Source organism: Cervus canadensis, chromosome 3 (genome assembly GCF_019320065.1).
Source record: "Cervus canadensis isolate Bull #8, Minnesota chromosome 3, ASM1932006v1, whole genome shotgun sequence".
Classification (NCBI taxonomy): domain Eukaryota; kingdom Metazoa; phylum Chordata; class Mammalia; order Artiodactyla; family Cervidae; genus Cervus; species Cervus canadensis.
Window position 1 is genome coordinate 101960983 of NC_057388.1, and position 26099 is coordinate 101987081.

Here is a 26099-nt window from a genome sequence, read left to right on the forward strand (position 1 = left end):
AGGGTCCCTGCCCATAGATGCCCACCTCCTAATACCCAGAACCTGTGAATACATGTTACCCAGTGAATGTGGTTTTAAAGTTGCAACTGGAATTAGATTTTCTAACTTGCCAACTTTAAAATAGTGAGTGCACCCTGGATTATCCATGGTGAGCCCAGTGTAATCAAAAGGTCCCATAAATGTGGGAAAGGGAGATAAGAGTCAGAGATGATAGTGATAAAATGTGAGTAAGACGTGGTCTAACACTGCTGGCTTGAAGATGGAGGAAGAGAGCCAAAAGCGAGGGAATGTGGGAGCTTCTAGAAGCTGGAAAGAGCAAAGAAAGAGATTCTTCCCTGGAGCCTCTAGAAAGAGACACTTGTTGGCCAAAACCTTAGTTCCAGGCTGGTGAGACCCACCTCACACTTCTGAACTACAGTGATAAACCTGTGTTACTTTAAACTGTGGCATTTGTGGCAGTTTTGTCACAGCAGCCAAAGGCAACAGACATTTCATCTCATTAATGAGACAGGTTCAGGTGGTGGTGGTGGTGGTTTAGCCGCTCATTTGTGTCCGACTCTTGCAACCCCATGGACTGTAGCCCACCAGGCTCCTCTGTCCAGGAATTTTCCAGGCAAGAGTACTGGATTGGGTTGCCATTCCCTTCTCCAGCAGATCCTCCCAACCCAGGGATCCAACTCAGGTCTTCTGCATTGCAGGCAGATTCTTTACCAACTGAGCCACCAGTGAGACAAGTCACTACCTAAATTATGACTAAAAGCTATCTAGACTGTGCATAACTGAGAGACAACAAGAATTTAAAATGTAAGATAGCAATATTATTTCAATGCAAGTAGCTTTATAAAAGAAAAGAAAAAAGATAGAAAACTGGACTTCATCAAAATTTAAAACTTTTGTGCATCAAAGGGCAGTATCAAGAACATGAAAAGACCACCCAGAGAAAAATAAAATATTTCTAAATCACGTGTCAGATAAGGGCAGTATCCAGAGTATAGAAAGAACCCTTACAACTCAACAATAAAAAGATAACACAGTTTTTAAAAGCACAAAGAATATGAATAGGCAGTTCTCCAAAGAAGATATACAACTGGTTTAAATAATTTGAAAAGATATTCATCATCATTAATCATTAAGGAAATTAAAACCACCAGATACCATCTGAGACATAAAGAACAGACTTGGGCGTTGCCAGGGAGCAGAGTATGTGGGGGAAGGATGGAATGGGATTTTGAGATTAGTATATGCAAACTACTATATATAGAATGGATAAACAACAAGATCCTACTATATAGCATACGGAACTATATTCAATAGCCTGTGATAAGTCATAATGGAAAAAGGTATGAAAAAGGATATATGTATATATAGAATCACTTTGCTATACAGTAGAAAGTAATAACACTGTAAAATCAACTATACTTAAAAAAAAAACACCTACTAGATACTATTAATAATTCACACTCATTATGATGGCTTAAAAAAAAATAAGTATTGGTGAGGATATTCCTCCTATATTACTGATACAATTATAAACTGTTATACCCACTGAGGAAAAGAGTTTGGCAGTTCCTCAAAAAGTTAAAACAGAATTACCACATGACCTAGCAATTCTCTTGAGAGTCCCTTGGACTGCAAGATCATCAAACCAGTCAATCCTAAAGGAAATCAGTCCTGAATATTCATTGGAAGGACTGATGCTGAAGCTGAAACTCCAATACTTTGGCCACCTGATGTGAAGAAGTGACTCACTGGGAAAGACCCTGATGCTGGGAAAGATTGAAGGCGGGAGGAGAAGGGAATGACAGGATGAGTCTGTCATGATTGGATGATTGGATGGCATCACTGACTTGATGTACATGAGTTTGAGCAAGCTTCGGGAGTTGATGATGGGACAGGTAAGCCTGGTATGCTACAGTCCATGGGGGTCACTGGGAAAGACTGAAGGCAGGAGAAGGGGACGACAGAGGATGAGATGGTTGGATGGCATTACTGACTCGACAGACATGAGTTTGAGCAAGCTCCGGGTGTTGATGATGGACAGGGAAGCCTGGAGAGCTGCAGTCCATGGGGTGGCAAAGAGTCAGACACAACTGAGCAACTGAACTGAACTGAACTAGCCAATTCTACTCCTAGGTATGTTTGAGTCAAGAGGACTCAAAATGTATGCTCACACAAAAACTCATACATGAATAGTTATTGTAAAATAATTACAGACTTACAGGAGGTTGTAAAGAAATACACAGAGAATTTCCAGGCCCAGATAATTCTATTAATAACATCTATATAATACCAAATCTATAATGCTAAAAATATTGTAACAGTCTGTTTTATTTTTTGGCCATGCCACACAGCATGTGGGATCTTGGTTCCTCAACCAGGGATCAAACCTGCTCGCCTTGCACTGGAAGGTGGAGTCTTATCTCCTGGGCCTCCAGGGAAGCCCCTGGTCTCTTAATTTTGTCTGTATTAAAAGTAATATAGTGATGACAGCCTTCTCTGTCAAAAAACTTAAAAGGTCAAACAACACGGGTCATGATAAGCATATAGCACTTTATTAATTGTGCTAATAAGTCCAAGGATCTGTGGAGAAAAACCTGAGTAATATATCTTTCTATGTTTCTTCCAATCAAAGAGGATTCATGTTTCTACTTTATAAAGAGACATACAACTTTCTCATCAGGTCATTGTCAAGTTATCTTTAAAATATAAACAGCTATTCTCCACCTCTTAATCAGAGGAAAGTCAAATATATGCAGCAGAATACAGAGGAATAGAACTAGCTGAGTACAAAGCCACATGTCTTCTTTCCTTCCTCCCCAAAATGCAAAGATCAGAATGCTAAGCGAGAATACATGAACGCACGTTCTGATTTTTTAGAGATAGCAAGGATGTGCAGATAATGAAAAAGACCTCATTCCCCTTCCTGCATGTATCAGCATAGTTGTGAGCATATGTATATAAAAATGTTAGAAATACAAACAGGAGCAGTTTTTTAAATTAAAAATATAATAATAATCCCTGATGGTTTCTATCTTATATTCTCTCTGCTGTTAAGTGATATTTTCTTAATTACTTGAGAACTGTCTTTTTTTTTTTTTAATTTTTAAGTACATTATTGACATGAACTCAATGCCCAATACCATTTTCCCTCCCTAATACAAGTTGTCTTCTTATCACTCAGGGTACATGGCAGCCTTAAGGTCTGAGAGTTTCAATTGCTAGTATTGGAAAGTATCTAGCTCTTTGGCATGTACTTGCATTTTTTGTACAATGCAAGGTACAGTACATGGCAGGTGTATGTGTATGTACACCTCATACATGGCAGGTGCTAAAACAATCACTACTAGTTTCGGATGTGCTGACTTGGTCTCCCAGCTCGAATCCACATGCCTTGAAGGCAGCATGTGGATCACCTGGGTTCTGGTTAGCAAAGCAGAGTCCCAGGCCTCACTTCAGACCTACAGAGCCAGAATCCACATTTAACAAAACACACTAAAATGTGAGAAGTGCTAACTTAAGTCATTCTTTGAAAAATCAACCGCTCCATTTTATGTCTCTTTTCCTTCACCACCAGCTTTCCTTCCTTTTTGACACCCAGGGTTCAGTATTTTTTTGAAAAGACAAAAACAGAACCGCATTTCTCTCCATGCCCTGCCACCTTCAGTGACTGAGCCCTCCTCTGCTGATCAGACTCCCAGTTTGGTTTCTCTGGTTACCACACTCCTGGGATGAAGCCTATGCCCCGCTCCCTTTACTTTTAATTTTCTCATTTCCGTTTCTTTGGTTACCACACTCTTGGAATGAATACTCTGTTCCTGTGCCCTTTACTTTTAATTTTCTCATTTCCTTCTTAAAACTCAGAAACTTGACTTTCACTCCTGTGTAGTTCCATACACATATAAAGCACTAAAAAAATGCAGATAAAACTTAGACCCATTTTTCTAACATGCACTGTCCCCACTGCCCCCTAAAATTGGCACTTGCCATCTACCTCAAGTTGTTGTGACCACTGACTTTCAGTACCCCCTGAAAGTTCAGGGTGGAGAGTTCAGGAATGAGGCACTCTGTGCTCTGGGAAAAACTAGTAATAGCAGAACAGGCCTTCAGAGAGTCAGAATATTTTAAGAGAAGACATATGAGCCCAATTTTCCACCTCCTCATATCTAGAATTGAGCACCGAAGAACTGATGCTTTTGAACTGTGGTGTTGGCACAGACTCTTGAGAGAGTCCCTTGGACAGCAAGGAGATCCAACCAGTCCATCCTAAAGAAAATCAGTCCTGAATGTTCATTGGAAGGACTGACGCTGAAGCTGAAACTCCAATACTTTGGCCACCTGATGCAAAGAACTGACTCATTGGAAAAGACCCTAATGCTGGAAATGATTAAAGGAGGGAGGAGAAGGGGGATGACAGCGGATGAGATGGTTGGATGGCATCATCGACTCAATGGACATGAGTTTGAGCAAGCTCTGAGAGTTGGTGATGGACGCCAGGGAAGCCTGGCGTGCTGCAGTCCATCGGGTCGTGAAGAGTCAGACATGACTGAGAGACCAAACTGAACTGAACATATCTAGAAAAGCATATCTGAACATATCTAGAAAAATCCTTGATGTTGATGACTGCTCCTTGTGAGTAGCAGAACCTTCTACAAAAATGTGTGCTTGACTACATGCACCCTCCACTTCACCAAAATCACATGTATATACAGACCTCCCCCACGCCTCTTTGGAGCAGTCTCTCAGTGCTGTCTGAGGTACTGTCTCCTGGGCTGCAGTCCTCTTTTTACCCCAAGTAAAATGTAACTCAGCTCTCACGTCGTGCTTTTTTTTTCCTTCAAGTCAGCACTATACTGATTGGAAATTCTCTCAGCAGCATTTGATGCCTGATGATTTTCGTGTGCTCACTCCTATCCTGTATCCACTCAAGATCATTCACAGATCTGTGCTCCTGCCTAGCTGACTGGACAGGTCAAACTTACCACATGCTCTCCACAGCACTGCTCCAACCTTGAAAAGTAGAAATGTTAACATGTGTACAGAAATAACCCATGAATATGGAAGCTCAGATGGTAAAAGAATCATCCTGCAATGCAGGAGATGCAGGTTCGATCCCTGGGTCAGGAAGATCCCCTGGAGGAAGAAAATGGCAACCCACTCCAGTATTCTTGTTGCCTGGAGAAGTCCATGGACAGAGGAGCCTGGTGTGCTGCAGGGCTATAGTCTGTGGGATTCCAAAGAGTCAGACACCACTGAGCGACTCACATTCACTATGTACAAAGAACTCATGAAAATAAAACAAAATGAGGCCTGGTAAGGAAAGCATATCTATTTTTAGATCTGGTTCCTGAAACTTCCAGTCTCCTAAATCCTAGAATGCAGGGGTTTACCTGTGTAGTCATGAGACAGAAATGAAGAAAAGGACAGAGCTGTCAGCAGAAGCCATGGGATTCATCACCATCGAGTGTTACAGAAAAAGCTGACCCTGCTGAGGAACCAACCAAACCAAACCAAACCAAATTCTCCTCTTAACCCCAGTGACTTTCTTTCCTTTATTCTTCCTTTTCCACTGTGGTAAAACAGTTCACGTGAGATCGACCCTCTTAACAAATTTTTAAGCATGCAACAGTTCTGTTAACCACAGGCAGAGTGTGGTAGACCAGAGCTCTACACATACGCATCTTGTGTAACCGAACCACTGTGCCCTCTGAATGGCGTTTCACACAACAAAGGTCTGAAGGCTTAGATGCTTTGAAATTAACTGGGTACCACAACACACTCACCGTCTATGGATTTCGAGCAGTCTGCTTGCTAGTGATTGGTGGTTATTCATCAGGCTGGTTTTTGATGAAGAAAAACGAAGAGCAGAGAAGCAAAGAACCACAGTGGAAGTTAAGGTGCTCGCCAGCCCCCCTCGGACAGATCATGGAGCAGCCACCTGATCTGTTTATCTCACACACGCACGTGGAGAGTTCGCTAATGCTTCGCCTCTGGAAATGGGCCATGACTTCTGCTGACAGATTATGAATTGTGGAGTATGCCAGCACCTGGCCGGACAGAGAAGAGTTCATAAATTAGGCTCAAAACAGAAACGCCTGACTAAAATTCTTGAGTTCTTGGAGGGGCTCACAAAGGATGTGTAAGGAGAGAACCAGGTAAACTACATGTGTGTACATATGTGTGTATTGGGGGTATGACAGAGTACTGATTGTCCGTAGGCCATTGTTAAGGTTCTGCAAAGAAGTATCTGTGGTTGGTCAAAGAGTTTTGCTTCATCATGGAACAGGGTGGGAGTTTGAGGTCAAGAGTGGAGAGTTGCTTGCAGAAAGATTTGGGCTTGAAAAAGGAAACTGGCTAGAAAAGCATTTTCTAAGGCTTTAATAAATTCCAGGGGCCTTTACATTTAGTCTTGCTCTGATTTTTTAATCTTGATGTTATTTCACCATTTCCTTCTAATATTTCTCCAAAGGAAATGACGGTCAGACATGTATCTTAGAGAAATAACTGATTCAATAATGAATCATCAGTAATTGTCAGATCATTTTTAGTCAGCAATAGCCATCCTAAAAAATCAATTGCTCTACTTCAGAGAAATAATTCTATTTTAAGCTTTCTTATGGAAACCTATCTTTAAACACTCAAGCATTAGTAACTGAATGGCTTCCCTGGTGGCTCAGCTGGTAAAGAATCTGCCTGCAATGCAGGAGACCTGGGTTCGATCCCTGGGTGGGGAAAATCCTCTGGAGAAGGGAAAGGCTACCCACTCCAGTATTCTGGCCTGGAGAATTCCACAGACTGTATAGCCCATGGGGTCACAAAGAGTCAGACAAGACTGAGCAACTTTCACTTTCACTTTTCTCCTTGCCCTCTGTATGAGGTGTACAATGCATCATGCTCTGTGCTGTAACGAAAAACCCCAAGATATATGAAATGTAGAAGGGGAGACAAGCATAAATTCATTGAACGTTTAATTAGATTCAAGAAATAGTGACAAAAAAAAATAAATAAATAGAAAATAAAAAGAAAGAAATAGTGACTATGTTATGTAGTCTTGACTTCCTAAGTGGCCAAATGGTAAAGAACCTGGCTGCCAGTGCAGGAGATGTGGCTTCAGTCCCTGGGTCAGGAGATTCCCTAGAGGAGGAAATGGCAACACATTCCAGTATTGTTGCCTGAGAAACCCCATGGACAGAGGAACCTGACAGGCTATAGTCCATGGGGTCACAAAGAGTCGAAAAGGACTGAGCATGCATGCACTAATACATAGTCTACCTAAGAGGGTGGATAAGAGGTCTTTCCCATAGTCTCAGATGGATGGGTAGCATTTGGCTGAGAGGAGCGAAAAGCATTTTGATCACAAACGCTTCATTTATTAATTCCTCCAAATCTTTAAAACAACAGAAAAGAAAAAAGCATTATTTTTTTCATTTGTGAGCTAATATAGTATTTAAAGCCCAAACTTTAAAAATTTAATTATTTAAGATGTTTAAAATATATGAACCAATCAGTGATAAATCTGACAAAAAAACTTGGACTTTAAAATTAAAAGTTAGAGGATTTAGACCATCTGATTCTGAGACTTATGATAAAGCTTCAGTAACACAGACACTGTGGTAGTGGATTATATAGACAGATCAGTGGAACAAAATGTAAATAATAATTTATGAATTAACATAATGAATAATTAATATATGAGTAATTAATTTCAATAAAGATTTCAAGGCAACTCAGTGGGGAAAGGAAAAAAAATCTCCTACAACTGGTGCTGGAACCACAGGAAAGCCATTTGGAAAAGTATAAACATCAAGCCTAACTTCATCACTTACCAGAATCAGTTTGAGATGGATGATAGATTTCAGTGTAAGAGCGAGCAAGCAAGCCCAATGAAACTTACAGAAGAAAACACAGGAAAATATTTTAGTGCCCTTGGGTTAGAAAGATTTCTTATTTAAGAAAAAGCATGAATTACAAAAATTTTAAAAGATCAATAAATTGGATTTCATAAAAAAAACTGCTCTTCAAAAGAGACTTAAGAAATCAAAAAGTAGCCCTATACTGGGAAAATATATGTGAAACATAAGTCCCCAAAGGACCTGTATCCAGACTATGTCAGAACGGGATTAACTCACGAACAACAAGAGTCTCTCTTGGTCACAGAAGCATGTTTCACAGCCTCCCTGGTCTCTACTCAACAGATGCCAACAGAACCCATATTAATGACAACCAACAATGTCTCAGACATTGCTAATGATCCCCTGAGAAGCAAAACTGCCCCAGATGAGAACCACTGATTTAAGTAACATTTTACTAAGAAAAGATATATGGTGACAAGTAAACCTATATAACCTATGAGTATCAGCTACAAACTACTGAAAACCATTAGAGTGATTGATAAAATTATATAACATACAAATATTAACAAGATAAAAATATGAAAATACCATGAAAGAGATTTTACATTCAATACTAAAATATTGCAAAAGTAGAGGCTTTGTGGTAATTGATATTAGTATAAACAAAACCAGTGTTGCCTTAAGTTCTGCATTGCCTTTCTGAGTACAAGTAACTATAAAGAAAACTTTAAAAAAATTCTATACTTTTCTACCTGAATACAGTATTTGAAATATTTATATATATGTAAAGTAGGTCACATTTTATCCAAGTTGTCATCAATTCATCCAATCCTTGACATGATATGTAATTTTTAATGATGGGCAAAAAATTTTGGAAGTACTCTATGTAAAATTCACCTAAGTATTATAATAAGACCAAAAGTTATAACGACACACTAAATATTACCAAAACTAAGGGCAATATTCCCCCCTTTTCTGTCACAAAATAGATAACTTTTGCTCATAAAAACACAGTAGGCAGCGAGTAAGAATTTTCTGTGGCATCTTCTGATAAGAAGTATCACTGCCAACCCCCACAAATTCCCAAGACATTTAAAAATGAGTGATGTAGTTACCAGTTCTGAAATAAATCATTTTTATCCATGCAAATTCATCAGTCTTAGAGCCATGGTAGAAAGTTTGCCTTCTTTCCCTCTGTGTCTGAGAGGCTGAAATATCTGACAGTCATCTCAACTAAAACCTTTGCAAGTCCAAAATCAGATTCACCCCCTAGGTCTGTCATCTCTAGCATCCAAAGTGGTCATCTGGTCCATTTTGTGCTGTGCTTAGTCGCTCGGTCATGTCTGACTCTTTGTAACCCTTTGGACTGTAGCCTGCCAGGCTCCTCTGCCCATGGAAATCTCCAGGCAAGAATACTGGAGTGGGTTGCTATGCCCTCCTCCAGGGGATCTTCCCAACCCAGGGATCAAACCCTTGTCTCCTTCAACTCCTGAACTGCAGGCAGATTCTTTATCGCTGAGCCATCAAGGAAGCCCCTGGTCCATTCTACTTAGTTCAGTTCAGTTCAGTTGCTCAGTCATGTCTGACTCTTTCCAACCCCATGGGCTGCAGCACGCCAGGTCTCCCTGTCCATCACCAACTCCCGGAGTTTACTCAAACTCATGTCCATTGAGTCAGTGATGCCATCCAACGATCTCATCCTCTGTTGTCCCCTTTTCCTACCGCCTTCAATCTTTCCCAGTACTGGGGTCTTTTTGAATGAGTCAGTTTTTTGCATCAGGTGGCCAAAGTACTGGAGTTTCAGCTTCAACATCAGTGCTTCCAATGAATATTCAGGACTGATTTCCTTTAGGGTGGACTGGTTGGATCTCCTTGCAGTCCAAGGGACTCTCAAGAGTCTTCTCCGACACCACAGCTCAAGAGCATCAATTCTTCGGTGCTCAGCTTTCTTTATAGTCCAGCTCTCACATCCATACATGACCACTGGAAAAACCATAGCCTTGACTAGACAGACCTTTGCTGGCAAAGTAATGTCTCTGCTTTTTAGTATGCTGTCTAGGATGGTCATAACTTTCCTTCCAAGGAGTAAGTGTCTTTTAATTTCAAGGCTACAGTCACCATTTGCAGTGATTTTTCTACTTAAGGTTAATTCAATAAAGGACAAGGGAATTATTCCACTAACAAGGATCTGTAAATTCCTTGTACTTCCTAAAAAATGCACTCTACTTTCCACAAAGTAAACAGAGTTTATACTGCAGATTTCTTGTATGCTGGCCTACCTATGAGAACAAAGATCATTGTCACAGGTGTTACTTAAGGGATAACAACCCAAGAGGAGCATGCATTCAATAACTAGGGACTTGGTTCATTTTAGGTGGCCTTTGAAGGAATAATTTAATACCTTCTACAATTTGATAATGAGAGGAAGAGTGTACTTTGTCCCTTGAGTAGGACAAAGTCTGCAGAACTTAAAAATCTGGACTCATATATAAGAGACCACTTATTTTGTTCTGCAAAATGTTTCTCTTATGCAAACAGTATTTTGTAAAGACTAGGAAATAAGAAAAATCACGCCTAACCTTATTACTCTAAGTATGTGACCTCGCTTTGTCGCTATGATTTATGAATGGGACTTGTTTGTTTGTTTTGGACAGGTCAGTGATAGTGCATGCTGGGGTCCCCAGTCTCCACCATCTACTCCCTGATGATCTGAGGTGGAGCTGATGTAATAATAATAGAAATAAGTGCACAATAAATGTAATGTGCTCGAATCAGCCTGAAACCATCTCCCCACCTGCCCAGAGAAAAACTGTCTTCCATGAAACTGGTCCCTGGTGCCAAAAAAGGTTGGAGACCACTGTATATTCGATTTTATATTCAGTTTTTAGATTATTTTCAAATGAAAAATTGTTTCTTAATAGCAACTTTCTCTTTCGTCAAGCCAAAAATAGCCACTTAAAAAGGGATGGAGAGGAGAATTTTTTAGATCTCATCAAGAGTTTATAAATAGCTTCCTCTTCTTTTGAGGATATTCTGGAATCTCAGCAGAGGGGCAGATTGTCTCCGTGCCTTTCCTGATTCTGCTTCTTATTCAGTGACTCTGGGTCTACCCGGTGGTGCCAAATTACTACTGGGATGCTTAGAGCTTCAAAAATTCAAGTAGACACTTGCATATTCTATCATTCATTTCATCTCGACCATAACTGTGGTGATTTGCCCTCTTACATTTCTACTTTTACTTTTCTTGTGCTTTCTCCCCCTCCCCTTTTTTCTTCATGGTCCACTGTCTGATGGTTTCCTGCTTTCTATTTTAAGGATCCTTTTTTTTTTTTTAACTGCTTAAGAATTCTGTGACTGTTAATTTCTCCTTTGATCATTTTTATTTCTTTCATTTGACTTCCTTAGGTATACTGTATTGGGCTTCCCTGGTAGCTCATTTGGTAAAGCGTCCACTTGCAGTGCAGGAGACCCAGGTTTGATCCCTGGGTGGGGGATACCCTGGAGAACCTACTCCAGTATTCTTGCCTGGAAAATCCCATGGACAGAGGAGCCCGGCGGGCTACAGTCCATGGGGTTGCAAAGAGTCAGACATGACTTAGCAACTAAACCACCATATTGTATTACTCCATTTATAGCCTGAGTTAAAAACAGATTCTTTTTTTTTTTAAGAGTGCAAGTATTAAAAGCTAAATATTTTCCTGAGCAAACTTTATTCTAGCTTATGCAAGGATTTTTTTTTCAGTTCTTAAAATATGTTGTGTATTCCTTTTGATTCAGGAATTGCTTAAGAGTAAATTTTTACTTTCCAGAATGCTATTATGAATTTATGCATTATTATAATTTTTGCACTGGGTCAGAATGTGGAATGTTTAATTTTTATTTCAGAGTAGAAACTGAAATTTCTGGTCACTGAACAGTCAATTTTGTAAATTTCTAAGGCAATTTAAAAATTATTTTGGCATGTAACTTTATTCATATGCATATATTTATAGTATATTTCATATATACATTATAAATAAATATTATATGTATTCATATATATATGTTTATCTATAATGTAAACCTTACTAACCATAATTCAGATATTTCAAATCTTTTTGTTATTTTGATCTGTCATGGAGTGATCGAGGTTAATTAAAACCTTTAATCACTATTGTGTTTCTATCAGTTTATTTTTTCATATTCCTATAATCTATGCTTTACGGATACTTATAATCTCATTATGCCCTTTAATATTACAAATTCCTCATTCATCTCTCTGTTGATATAGTTTACTTTGAATCCTACTTTAATAAAAATCTCAACAGCAGCTTCATTCTTGTTAGCCCTTTTAATTTTGTTTAAATTTAACCTTTATGGGTCATTTTCCTTTTTAAATGGATCTCTTGTACCTATTTAGCATACAGTTTTTTTTAACCCAATCTTTCTATTCGTTTTGTTTACTCATGTTTGGTTTAAGTTCTTATTTTTGAAGTTAGAAGTCATACAACATACTCTTATACACAAAAGTGTCTGTCCATCTTCTAGATTGAAAATTACTGGACAGTCAACACTTATCGACTTCTGAATCCTTTACAAGTCTCAGAGCTGTGCATAAGGGTTGGATCCAAAATACATTTGTTACCTGGCTTGAACTGAAATGTTAGAATGAGTGAACCTTCAGTGGTAGAGTTTGGAAAGCACTGTTCAGAGGGTAAAGCGTCTGCCTGCAGTGCAGGAGACCTGGGTTCGATCCCTGGGTCAAGAAGATCCCCTGGAGAAGGAAATGGCAATCTACTCCAGTACTCTTGCCTGGAAAATCCCATGGACTGAAAAACCTGGTAGACTACAGTTCATGGGATCGCAAAGAGTCGGACGCAACTGAGCGACTTCACTTTCTTGATAACCCAGGGGTGATAAATCTGGGACAAGAATCTTGCTGGCCTCCCTCAGAGCACACCACCTCCATTGCTACATCCCCCAACAGCGGGCGCCTGCTACTTCTGCAGCTGACAGACTAATCAGACAGACACACCTTTGGTCAATAAGAAATAAAGCACAAGGCCCCTCCCTCCTCAGACACTCTGCCATTACTGCCAGTCAATCTAGAGGCAGTGATAATTTGCAATGAGATTTTTAACTGCTTCACTTGCTTCTCTTAGATCAACATAATAGCTGCAAACAGCAATAAAAGAATTAAATCCAACAAGTTTAAAATTCAAAGGAACACAGACAACGCTTAGGCCTTAAAAGAACCGCATCAAGGCAACTGCATTCCTTCCTTTTCTTGTTCCACTTAAGGCTCCTGTTATTTCTGCATCCCTCCCAAAGCCATTCTTCATTTACTTTAAATTCTAAGTTGGTCTTCCTAAACATCCTTTGAGAGACATATTTCTGAATTCTTTAAAGCAGCCTTGAAGGAATGGGATTACAGCCACTGGACTGTTCTTCCTAAACTAGGCTCAAGTAGAGACTTGAAAACACTTTTTAAAGTGACTCTAAGGTTCGCTGGCTCATCTGTTCCACCCACAGTAAAAACAGCATCACCTTGACAATCCTGAAGGGGACGGGAGAGTGGGGGGAAATGTGAGTTGGTTTGTTTTGTAGGAAAATAATTCTATTTTTTTTAAGAAGGCACATAAGCTTAGAAGCTATTTTATTAAGTAATATATTATGGTTCTAGACGGGCTTCCCTGGTGGTTCAGATGCTGAAGAATCTGCCTGCACTGGGGGAGACTCAGGTTCAATCTCTGGGTCTGGAAGATCCCCTGGAGAAGGGAATGGCTACCCACTCCAGTATTCTTGCCTGGAGAATTCCATGGACAGAGGAGCCTAGCAGGCTATAGCCCATGAGGTTGCAAAGAGTGAGCAACTAACACATACACATGGTTCTAGATACAAGCAGAAAAAACAGTCTGAGCTACATGCAAACCCAAATGCTAGGCTGGGACAGTCTGTGCTGAATGAACACTGAACAGATAACCTGAATAGAGCTACAAGAATGAAAACTCACGGTATTGGGAAATATCTCGAGAAATCTCAGGAAGAAAGCCCATTGACCTAGGGAAGGACAATTCCCCTCCCCTCTGTTGAGGACTGACTTTGAAAGGCCATTAAATGTGGTCTCCATCTTAATCAGTTTTCAAGATTCTTATGGGTAATTTCTTCACAACAGATTAAATGACATTGTTTTTGAAGCAGATATCTAATCAATTAAGTTTTGCATACTCTTGTAAATAAGCTAAAATAAAAATTAAAGAAAATGAAAAGGGTGGTAGTGGCGGGGGTGGGGAGAGGAAAATGTATCAGGTGTCTGAAAAAGTAAAGATATGCAGAGACATTCTGACACTCCACAATTTAAGTGGTTTTACTAGCAACAAGCTGAGAAGAAGATAGAAAATGTCCTTTATTTCTGGAACCTAATTAGGGTGTGAAGTTTGCTCTGATAGCTGTGAAACAAAGACTGAAAAGAAATGGAACAATATGGGGCTCCAGCAGGGCATACACTGATGTGTGATGGAAACTAAAGAAATTCAAACCCAGGTAAATGAACCTTTTTTTTCTTAGTGTCAAAACAAAATAGCACTTGGATTCCAATTCATTTGTATACTTTGGGTTTCTGTATTCTTTATCATTCTTCCCAAGTTAAATTTCCAAACTTGGAAAAGTAACTGTGGGGTCATGCACTGTCGATGGCGGACAGGCAAGGACAGCCTTGGTACACAAGAACCCCCGAACCTATGTGGGAACTGCTGATCAGGCTACAGTCTCACTTGTCCAAGTTTTCACATTCTGACAGATCTGACATTCTGATTCAAGAGACAAGAGAAGCCTACACCCCTACTCCAGTCTTTTCTTCATACTTAAAATTTAAAGGGGGAAAAAAAGCAAATCAGCTAAAAAAGAAATGTGAGTAGTCATCTGACAAAGATTCCTGTCTTTGAGTAACGAGTGGCTGATTTAAGATATCCACAGATTATTAGGCTCTTTATGTCAATCGGCTCAATTTCCTCCTTCCTATCTTTACTTGTATAAACATACTGAAAGTCATGAGTCTAATTCAAGTCAGTAGGGCTCTACCTGGCTTTCACGGTTTGGCGAATCATCACTTTTCTACTCCAGTTCTACCTACCCACTTAGTAACTCTCTATGAACCCCCCACCCCCACCTTTAATTAACAGTGTTAATTAACAAACTTCCTTTCATTCCATGGTGGTAGATCTGGAACGGAACACAAACCTCAGAGTTAAAGATTTGGACTGTGTGCTGTATTTAGTCGCTCAGTCGTGTCTGACTCTCTGTGACCCCATGGACTGTAGCCCGCCAGGCTCCTCTGTTCATGGGGATTTTCCTGGCAAGAATACTGGAGTGGGTTGCCATGCCCTCCTCCAGGGATCTTCCTAATCCAGGGATTGAACCCAGGTCACCTGCATTGCAGGTGGATTCTTTACTGCCTGAGCTACCAGGGACTGCCCCAAGTCTAATCAAAAACAGACACATGTGCAACCGTGGGTGATTCATGTCAGTGTATGGCAAAAACCACCACAATATTGTAAATTATCCTCCAATTAAAATAATTTAAAAAATAAATAAAATATTTATACTTAAAAAAAAATCCACAGCTGTCTGGTGGTATGTTAAATATTGTGTGAATTCCATAAGAGTTTAAATTAGGGGATGGATTTAGAAATAAATGACTCAAGTAGCATAATGAAAATTGTGACAGGTGGGAAAATATGCTGAACAAATTTGTCAGTTCAATTGAACAACTGCTCAACAGTCTCCCACATTTTTTGACCAAAGTCTGTAGTTCCTAGGGGTTTTGAGGTTAAAACAAAACAAAAACAATAGAAGCTAGTCTCCACATTGTTTGCAGTCTGGACAGAAACTGCTTATTGTCCCCTGATATCCATGTTTCCTTCATCTAGAAAAACAGAACCGCTGATTTTTATCTGGGTACACAGCTCCTGAGAATAGAGATAACATTTCTTAGTCTCCCTTGCAACCAAGTATGTCCAGGAGGCAAAGTTCTAGCCAAAAAGATTTATGCTGAGGTTTTATAGCAACCTAAGGGAATTTTCCTTAAAAAGACACCTGATGCTTTTGCTCCTTAATTTCTATGCTGCTGCCTGGACACTAACAGGGCAGAGCTCGAGCTGCCCTCCTGTGAACGGCACAATGAAAGTCCCACCCAGGAACAGTGCACTGGCAAGGTGCAAGAAGCCAGTGTCTGGGACAGCTGTGTGAAATGGAGCCGCCACACCCTGTACGGAGAGTAGAGAATTCATTTCATAGCCCAAATCAACCCCAAATGTCTTTTTATTATCAGTGATATTTCCAAATGACTTCAGTCTGTGGCCCAACTGTTCAACTGCTGAATGATCTTCATCTTACAGAAGGGCGAGATGAGAATGAAACCCATCACTTTCCTGCATCTTATTAATGCCACCCCCCGCCCTGTATATCCACCTGGGGATACCTCAGTTCTCAGTCAGGGAGAAACCTCCCAAGATTCCCTGGAACTCAGTGCAAGATGTCCTGACTGGCCTTGGAGCAAGAGGCTGCCTGGTAACTCCCACTAGTCCCTTGCATCTCAAAACAAGAGGTATGGTCTGTAAAAATATATATACATATAAAATGATTTTTTTTCAATAATTCAACAAGTTTAAATGCGGCTGAGGCCCAATTCATTGGCACTTGATGATTTGCAGTCTTCTCACCATAGGGCAGCCGGAGTATTTCTTGTAAAGTACGTCACAGATAGTTATTCCTTTGATTAAAACTCTCTAATGAAGCTCTTTCTAAACAACTGAAAAAGCAAAAACTCTTCTTAGATCCACAAGAGAAGTGAGATCCCAAGGCAAACCACTGCCCTGAGAGACCAACAAGTGGATACAGAGAATCAAATCTTATTGAGGTAGAAACCCCTGGGCTGAAACCCCCAAGGAAACCAGTGCTGGGGCAGGAAAACCTGAACTGTCATTGGTGAACCACTGGAGGCTCAGTATGGACCAGTCTGAGAGATAAAAACTCCAGGAAGACCCACTCATAAAGAGCACCCACACTTTTGTGAGTTTTACTTCTAGGAGCTTAACTAGATTTCCAAAGTAAATATCAGAGAAAAATCTCCTGATGCTTCTGGCAGAGGGAAGGGAAAGAAACCTTTTTGAAATACACCAGAGCACTCTGTTCTTAGCAAGACCTGCCCCCAGGAGGAACTATTAATATTTAGCCAGAGCCTCATCGGCTGGGGTTTTGATCAAAGCCTAACTGACGTGGGGAAAGGAAATACCCAACACCAGCCCACATCAGCCATCTTCTCCTATCAAAGGGCAGAGGTGGGAACACCTGAGAAGCATGTGTGAAATTCATGGTCACTGGCATAGCCTCACCAAAAGACAGAGACCTAATCCCTGGATGAGAGAATACTCCCTTCCTCCTATGTCATCACCACATTACTAAAGCCGTACTTACAGCAATTCCTTTTACCTTGAACATCATATCCAGCGATCAAGAAAAAATGACAAGGGATATCGAAAGGCAAGAAAATTTTAGGAGACAAGGATCAGAATCAGACATGATCGGGAGGCAGAAATTTTAAATAACTATGCTTAATATACTAAAAATGATAATGGATAAAGTAGACAGCATGGGAAAAACAGATGGGCAATAAAACAGAGAGATGAAAATTTAAAGAAAGAACCAAAAAGAAGTGCTGGAAGTCAAGAACACTGTGGCAGAAACGAGAATGCCTTTGATGGGCTTGTTGGTTGACTGGAGATGGCTGAGGAAAGAAGCTCTGAGCCTGAGGATATTTCAACAGAAACCTCTCCGAAACTGAAAAGGGAAGAGAAAAAAAGACCAAAAAACAAAAACAAAAACAAAACAAAACAAACAAAAACCCTAAAAAAGAACCAACTCCCCTCCCCACAGAAGAACAGAATACCTAAGAACCGTGAGAGAACTAGAAAAGGTGTAATAAACATGTAATGGTAATAGTAGGAGGAGAAAGAGAGAAAAAGAAGAAATATTTACAACAGTAATGACTGGGAATTGCCCCCAGATTAGCGTCAGACACCACAGATCCTGAAAGCTCAGAGAACACCGAGCAGGATAAATGCTCAACATCTCCGCATAGGTATGCCATTTTCAAACTACAGAAAATCAGTGCTAAAGAGGGAATCCTCTTGAAGAACCCACAGGAAAAGCTCCAATTCCTCATGCCTATTGACAGCAAAAGCTGAAGTCTTTTGAATCCCTGTAAGGCCATGCAGAGACCAGACAGGTAGGTGAGGATCTGCCTGCTTCTAGACAGATGTAGAAACCACACATCCTTTTATGATTCTTACCAAACTCTCTCTATCCACTGAAAAGGAAAACGTCCAGGCTTAAGAAAAATTATGAAGTATGCAGGAGACACAGACAAGTGAGGGCGTTCGCTATTCATGGTCTTACGGTTATTCTGTCCTCTTTCAGTGGCGCTCTGTTTGAATGTGTGTCCCCTACCTGTCTATCAGTCCTCATGTGGATTTTCACTCAAATGAAATAATAAGGTCAATACTTCAAAAACAACAATAAAGACAAAATGCTGTAAACAGTAAGTCTATTCAGCTCCAAGATTTTGCCCCTGAATCTAAAACTATTTGATACATTATGCAATTAATACCTAACTTCTTAACTTTGAAGTTATTTCTCTGCCATCCTCTTCAGTATTTTTTGACAAATAAATGGAAAAGACCATATCTTTAAGATGATCAATCTGCAGATTAACCACGTAGGAAGTAAAACATTTGAGTGAATAGGTTATAGATAGATATACATTCCTGGACCACGTAAGTATCCCTTAGGCCAGTTTAACATACATTCACTCATTTTTGTACCTGATTTTGCCTTGAGGACAGTGTTTATATACCAGCCATCATCTGCCCTAAAGCACTTGCCTTACAGTGTGAATGAATGTGTTATGTATTTACTCTAAAGCAAAGCAGCAGGAGTGTGAATAGCTAAATACTGAAGTTGGAGCCAGGTACCAGTAGGTACAAATTCTGGCTCTACCACTGGACTTCTTTCTCTGATTCACCTTCTAAGTATTATATACAATCACTCATTTATTTATCATTTACTCATATATATTCATATATACATGTGTGCATCACCTTCTAAGTATTATATACAATCACTCATTTATTTATCATTTATTCATATATATTCATATATACATGTGTGCATGCTAAGTCACTTCAGTCATCTCTGACTCTTTATGACCCCATGGACTATAGCCTGACAAGTTCCTCTTTCCACGGGGATTCTCCAGGCAAGAATATATATATACACACACATATGTGTGTGTATATATATATATAGGGGGGAGTGTCCATGCACCAAGAACCATTATGCTAGCACTGTCAATGAGAAACCATATTCAGGAATTCAAGGGCTTCCATGATACATCCAGAAAGGGTGTGTGTGTGTGTGTGTTTCCATGATACATCCAGAAAGGGTGTGTGTGTGTGTGTGTTTCCATGATACATCCAGAAAGGGTGTGTGTGTGTGTGTGTTTCCATGATACATCCAGAAAGTGTGTGTGTGTGTGTGTTTCCATGATACATCCAGAAAGGGTGTGTGTGTGTGTATGTTTCCATGATACATCCAGAAAGGGTGTGTGTGTGTGTGTGTGTGTGTGTGTGTGTGTGTGAGGAATTCAAGGGCTTCCATGATACATCCAGAAAGGGTGTGTGTGTGTGTGTGTGTGTGTGTGTGTGTGAATATAGCAAGTAAAATGCAATTATGATAAACCACCAAGACAGTTAACATTGTGGTAATTGGGATGGAGGAAATTAGAAAATGAAAAATACAGAAAACAACTGAGGAAGGTCACATTAGATAAGGTTTCCATGCAAGGTCCCTTGGATCTATAGAATAAGTGACTTGCCATGCAGAGAGCTGCGGGAAAGAAATTCTGGGCAGAGGGAAGTTATGGGCACTTCAGAAGGGAGAGGGCTTGGCACTGCTCAGCCTGGAAGAGAGGCCTGGCTGAGGACAGCGGCTGACCTGGGTGCGGTCTGAGCTCAGAGGAGAGCAGGAAGAAAGCCTGTGGGCCTCGGGAAATGTGTGTGTTGTTCTGTTTTCAGAACAACCAGGATCCGCCTAAGCGGTTTGGCCAGGGAGTAGTGTATGAGTAACACTTGACAAAGAGTACTGAGACTGAGGGGCTTCCCTTGGGGCTCAGCTGGTAATGGATCTGGATCTCCTGGAGAAGGAAACAGCAACCCACTCCAGTATTCTTGGGCTTCCCTGGTGGCTCAGAGGGTGAAGCATCTGCCTGCAATGTGGAAGACCCAGGTTTGATCACCGGGTTGGGAAGATCCCTGGAGAAGGAAATGGCAACCCACTCCAGTACCCTTGCCCGGAAAATTCCATGGATGGAAGAGCCTGGTAGGCTACAGTCCTTGGGGTCACAAAGAGCTGGACACGACTGAGCAACTTCACTTTTTTCTTTGTTTTCCAGTATTCTTGCCTGGAGAATCCCATGGACAGAGGAGCCTGGCAGGCTACAGTGTAGTCCATGGGGTTGCAAGAGTGGGACATGTCTTCGAGACTACACCACCACCACCACCGAGACGGAGGTGTAATCATGCCTCCCGAATCCTTCCTGACTCCTCCCTCATCTCCACTTCTCACACTCTTGCCTGTTGAGTCTCTCACTTTATCCCATGGACGAACTGGTCTCCCTGCCTTCAGTTCTATGCCTTCAAATATGTCTTTTACAAAACAAGTCAGACCAGACCATCCAAACTAGCCTGTCACTCTCCTAAATGTCTAATGGGTACCCATTTCGTGAAGTCCAAGCGCATTAGCTGGCTCATCAGGGTCCTTTGTGACATGACCTTGAGTGGTTCTAACACCCATTCCCCGCTATTTTGTGTCTTACACCTTTCTGTTTTAGGGACAGCAAACTGCTTTGGATCTCCGCACCTCCCTTCCTGTTCCCACCTCCCTGTCTGTATTTCTGGGGTGTTGAGAATGTCCCCCCTCTTTTGGGCCAACTCGTCATTTAAAACAACAACGAAACCCCCTCTCCCTGCACTCCTGCCACCACCTCTCACAACCCAGAACTCACTGTGCCATGCTTCTGTCTCATGCCCGTGTCTGCTGATGAGTTTCCCTGGAGATGCTCAGAGAAAGGCGCCTGGCTTTCAAGTGATGCTGGTTGGAGGTTTCGGATGAAGATGGCAGCGTGGGTGAGCGGGGTGATCTTGATCAAGGGCTGAGTCAGCACAGGGGATCATCCTTAGCAGACAAGGATGCTCACCAGGCCGTCATTCATATGCATCCTTTTGCCTCTCCTCTTTCTCCCCTGTCAACTGGCAAACTCCTGTTCTTTTTGTCACGTGCACACACTTTTCACTGGGCACTCTGCTGGTGGCCCTTGCAAAGAGATGATAAAACCCTGGCTGGGTCTGTGTAGAGGGGACTTGGGAGTCTAGTAGAAGAGCTGGAACAGATTCCTAAAAGAAAAAACAACTATATGAATGTGTAGGATGAAGTGATAAATGAGATTATAGATAGGAAGAGCTGACATCTCGAACTGAAAAGAAAGCCTCACCTCATTTATCTCTTAGAACAGAAGGCAGGAGAAATATTTTGCATCACTAAGCCTTCATTACTTTTCCAAAATATCCTGCAGCATGCTTACTAATATATTATGAAATTCTCATGAATAAGTCACTCTAATGTCACATCTCAAAATAAGAGAACAAAGGGTATTTTTCAAGTATTTCTGCACACCTTGTTTTGCATATTACCTCTAAGAGATGACAGATACCTAGTTAGGTATATTTATAGATTTGATGTACCATAAATCTTACTATTTTTTTCAATAATCATGCCTAACTGCTGATGAATGTATAAACCCATTTTTATTACTTAAAATATGTTTAAGAGGATTCTAGTATCGTGACATATCTATGTTCTAACCATGTAGAAGTTTGAAAACAAGGTTTTTTACAGAAATTATTTTAGAAATGTATAACAGTAAAATCCACTTAAGTTGGATCTTATACATAAGACACTGGACATTGGAGAGCTGTCCTAATAGCTTTAATGTGACCTGTTACATTATCTAGTTTCCCCAAAATCTAAAAATATCCAATTTATAAGCATTTAAGATAGACGAGACTTTCTTTCTCTCCCAAGTAATTTTTTAAAAAACCCAAGTTCTAAGAAACATTAAATATCATTCATTTCTATAAGTCTAACGAGAAAGGTGCCAATGTACGACTGACGTCTGAACACCACAGTCACTTGGAAGAGACGTGATCTTGTACATTCATGACACACACAGTATGTAGTAAGATTCTATGTTATGTGTTCCAGAAAATACGCTAGAAGTACATACAGGGGAAAATCACTGTCCTGCTCTGGGAAGGTCTCATGACTCAGGATAGGTTGAGCTGGGTCTTAAAATGCTGAGTAAAAGAAAAAGAAACTGAACATTCCTGGCAGGAGGGAGAATATAAAAATACACGTAAAAGCAAGAAGGAGCTTGCTGGCAATGGGGCAGCCTCCTCCTCCTGCGTAAAGTCTTCTGGAACCTAATGACCACCTTGTTCAGGCTAAAGGCAGGCCCGTCGTAGACACCGATGAAGACAGATCTGAGTGTGCGCCTGGCAAAGGGGAGATGGCAACCCCTGAAAATGCAGTTTTCCATCTTGACCAAGTTTTCAAGCTCCTTCAGGATGCAAAGAGCAATTAGCCCCTTTAGCTGAAGAACAAAAGAAATTCAGTTGAATCTATTTGGAATGGCTTGACAGTACATTTTGTGCCCCTTCTCACTCCACATTCAGACTTCAACACTCAGCTTAGTGGATTTAGTTGAAATTTCATTGGATCATAGAAAAAGTAAGGGAATTCCAGAAAAACATCTACTTCTGCTTCACTGACTACACTAAAGCCTTTGACTGTGTGGATCACAAAAGAAACTGGAAATTTCTGAAAGAGATGGGAATACCAGACCACCTAACCTGCCTCCAAAGAAACCTGTAGGCAGATCAAGAAGCAACAGTTAGAACTGGACATGGAACAATGGACTGGTTCAAAATCGAGAAAGGAGTACATCAAGGCTGTATACTGTCACTCTGCTTATTTAACTTATATGCAGAGTACATCATGCCAAACGCTGGGCTGGAGGAAGCACAAGTGGAACCAAGATTGCCGGGAGAAATATCAATAACCTCAGATATGCAGATGGCACCACCCTTATGGCAGAAAGTGAAGAGGAACTAAAGAGCCCCTTCATGAAGGTGAAAGAGGAGAGTGAAAAACCTGGCTTAAAACTCAACATTCAAAAAATGAAGATCATGGCATCTGGTCTCATCACTTCATGGGAAATAGACGGGGAGACAATAGAAACAGTGACAAACTATATTCTTGGGCTCCAAAATCACTGCGGACGATGACTGCAGCCACAAAATTAAAAGACGCCTGCTCCTTGGAAGACAAGCCTAGACAATTTATTAAAACAGCAGAGACATTACTTTGCTGACAAAGGTCTGTCTAGTCAAAGCTATGGCTTTTCCAGTAGCCATGTATGGATGTGAGGGTTGGACCATAAAGAAGGCAGAGTGCCAAACAACTGATGCTTTCAAACTGTGGTGCTGGAGGAGACTCTTAGTCCCACTAAGATCAAGCCTGATACTGAAAATAGACAAAAGGAGGCACGGGGTAGAGGGGGGCTGGGGAGGCGAGTGTGCAGGAGCAGGAGGAAGATGAACGGAAGTACAGAGCACCTCCGTGTAATTATGCAACTTCACGTGGTTGCAGAAACACAGGGAACATGCTTAAAACCAAGGGCTGTGTTTCTTCACTGATCTGAAGAAATATGGCCCGCGGTTACCTCCACACGTTCACTGTAGTACAGTATTCCATCCCCTCCTTCTGCATGTGGTATTGGGGAGAGGGAATGTCTATTGTTTACTTTATGGAAACAGGAACAGGAGCAGGCATTTATTTTTGATAGTGCTGGAGAATCTGCCGGTGAGTCAGTTTTACTCACCCTCAATGTTTCTGTGTTGATCTGATTTTGGACTGTTCATGGGTGCTGGCTGCTGTAGGCTCTGATTAGATAGATGGATGCACACAGCAGTCGTACCTGATGAGTGACTGATGATAGTGTTATGTGTGTGGCATCCTGCACCCTTGGAAACAGCCCCTGGCCTCCCAGAGATGTAGCCTGTCAACCAGAGGATGAAGATCAGTTAAAACAGAGGCCCTGGTTGCTTTTCTCAGAGGTGCTGGGGTGGGGGCAGGGATACGGCAGGCCACAGGAAGACTGGGGTAGCTTCCTCTGGCCTCTGTCTTTTCCAGCTTTCGTAATTCTGCCAATCGGATCATGGCTATTAATAATAAGGGGACGGGAGAAGACTGTAGGATCTCAGCATGGGATTTGGCAAAATCTAGTAAGTACTGCACTGCTGATTTCTCAGTTAAAAGTGCCTGGTACTAGAGAGCTCGCGAGCCGGGGCTGGAGGTGTACAGTCTAGCCTTCAGAATCACTGCGTGACCTTAGAGATTTTAGTGGTACTGCATCTCCTAGTTTAGATCAGATTAAACAGATTACCTAATGCTACTCAAGTAAAATGGTAATTCTGGCATCATTCCAAGGGGGTGTGTGTGGGGGGGCTTGTATGGCTAGGAGGGCAGACATATTTTGGTCTCTTGCTTGGAAAATCCCATGAACGGAGGAGTGTGGCAGGCTATAGGCCATGGGGTCGCAAAGGGTTGCACACGACTGAGCAACTTCACTTTTATTGAAACTATCTGACTTCCTGAAGCAAAGACATGCGCAATATCTATCTACCTGTCCATCCATCCATCTATGCATCCGTCTGTCTTATCTGTCTAAGGGTGGAGAAAAAATAGAAGCATGAAATAGGGAATCAGGCTTCTAATAGGCAGACTGTACATCACAAGTTTCATAAACAGCAGGTGAGGAGAGGCTTTTTCCTTTCTGAATCCAAAGAACTCAATCCTGTCTATTAGGCCCATCCTTCTGAACTTTAGTCCTACCCAAAAGATTCTAGCTGAAGTGAGGCTGTCAAGAAGACAAACATGAGCTGATGAAAAACCACTTTGGATTTAGAATGCTGAGAAACTGATTTATGCGACGTGGCTCGCTGGGGCCTGCTGCATTTGCAGCACTGTGTTCCCCGCTGGCTCCTGGGGTCTGGGCGGGAGAAGGATGGAGAAGCACTTGGGAAGGGCACCAGGGTGGAGCAGGAAGGGGCCTGAATCAGAGGGCCTCCTTCTCCTCACCTCTCCCACCGAATCAGATGAGATGACCTGGACGAACCCTGCAGGTCTTGATTTTCTAATGTTTTATGTAACATTTATATTCTACTTTGTGAAAAACATGTAAAAGCAGTCCATCCTAAAGGAGGTCAGTCCTGGGTGTTCATTGGAAGGACTGATGTTGAAGCTGAAACTCCAATACTCTGGCCACCTGATGCGAAGAACTGACTCATTTGAAAAGACCCTGATGCTGGGAAAGATTGAGGGCAGAAGAAGGGGACGACAGAGGATGAGATGGTTGGATGGCATCACTGACTCGATGGACATGGGTTTGGGTGGACTCTGGGAGCTGGTGATGGACAGGGAGGCCTGGCGTGCTGCAGTTCATGGGGTCGCAAAGAGTCGGACACGACTGAGCAACTGAACTGAACTGAATTCAGGGAATCTTTTTACGTCCAGACCCTTTTGGTCTAAATTTTTGTAAAAGTTAGGGAGTGCTCAAACCATAGCTAAATAATAACAGACTGATTAAGATTTTCTGTATTTTCCTTAGAAAATACATCCTATCAGATGTATCAGGAAATAACCGAGGGAGGGGCAATATTAAAAAAGTAACTTTTCAATTTGGGTTCAATTCAGTTGCAACTTCATCTTTACGCCAGAAGTTCTGAAATTTTAGGATGCTTTGGGATCTTCCATTTTTAATAAAGATTTCCAGGCCCCCACCTATATGGTCTTTTAAAAGTACCTCAGGAAATTATGGGGGAGGGAGAAAAGGAGGGTCTTAAATTTTCTGCATTTCCAGAGTTCTACTAAAAATTTGAAAACTATACTTGGGAAAAATGCCTAAATTTTATAGTGCCTCACAGTTCACGTTACTTTATCATCCACTATCTCATTTAATTTTCACAACTACAGAAAAAAAGGAAGAAGGTATTGGCACCCACATATTAAAAGCCAGACCCGACGATTCCAGGAGGG

The 26099-nt window shown here is 41.2% G+C and overlaps 1 protein-coding gene across 2 annotated transcripts in view; it reads right to left on the reverse strand.

The window, feature by feature from the left end:
• TPK1 (thiamin pyrophosphokinase 1) overlaps positions 1 to 26099 on the reverse strand; it is a 354923-nt gene that overhangs the window by 43262 nt on the left and 285562 nt on the right. The gene's annotated exons all lie outside the window — the stretch shown is intronic.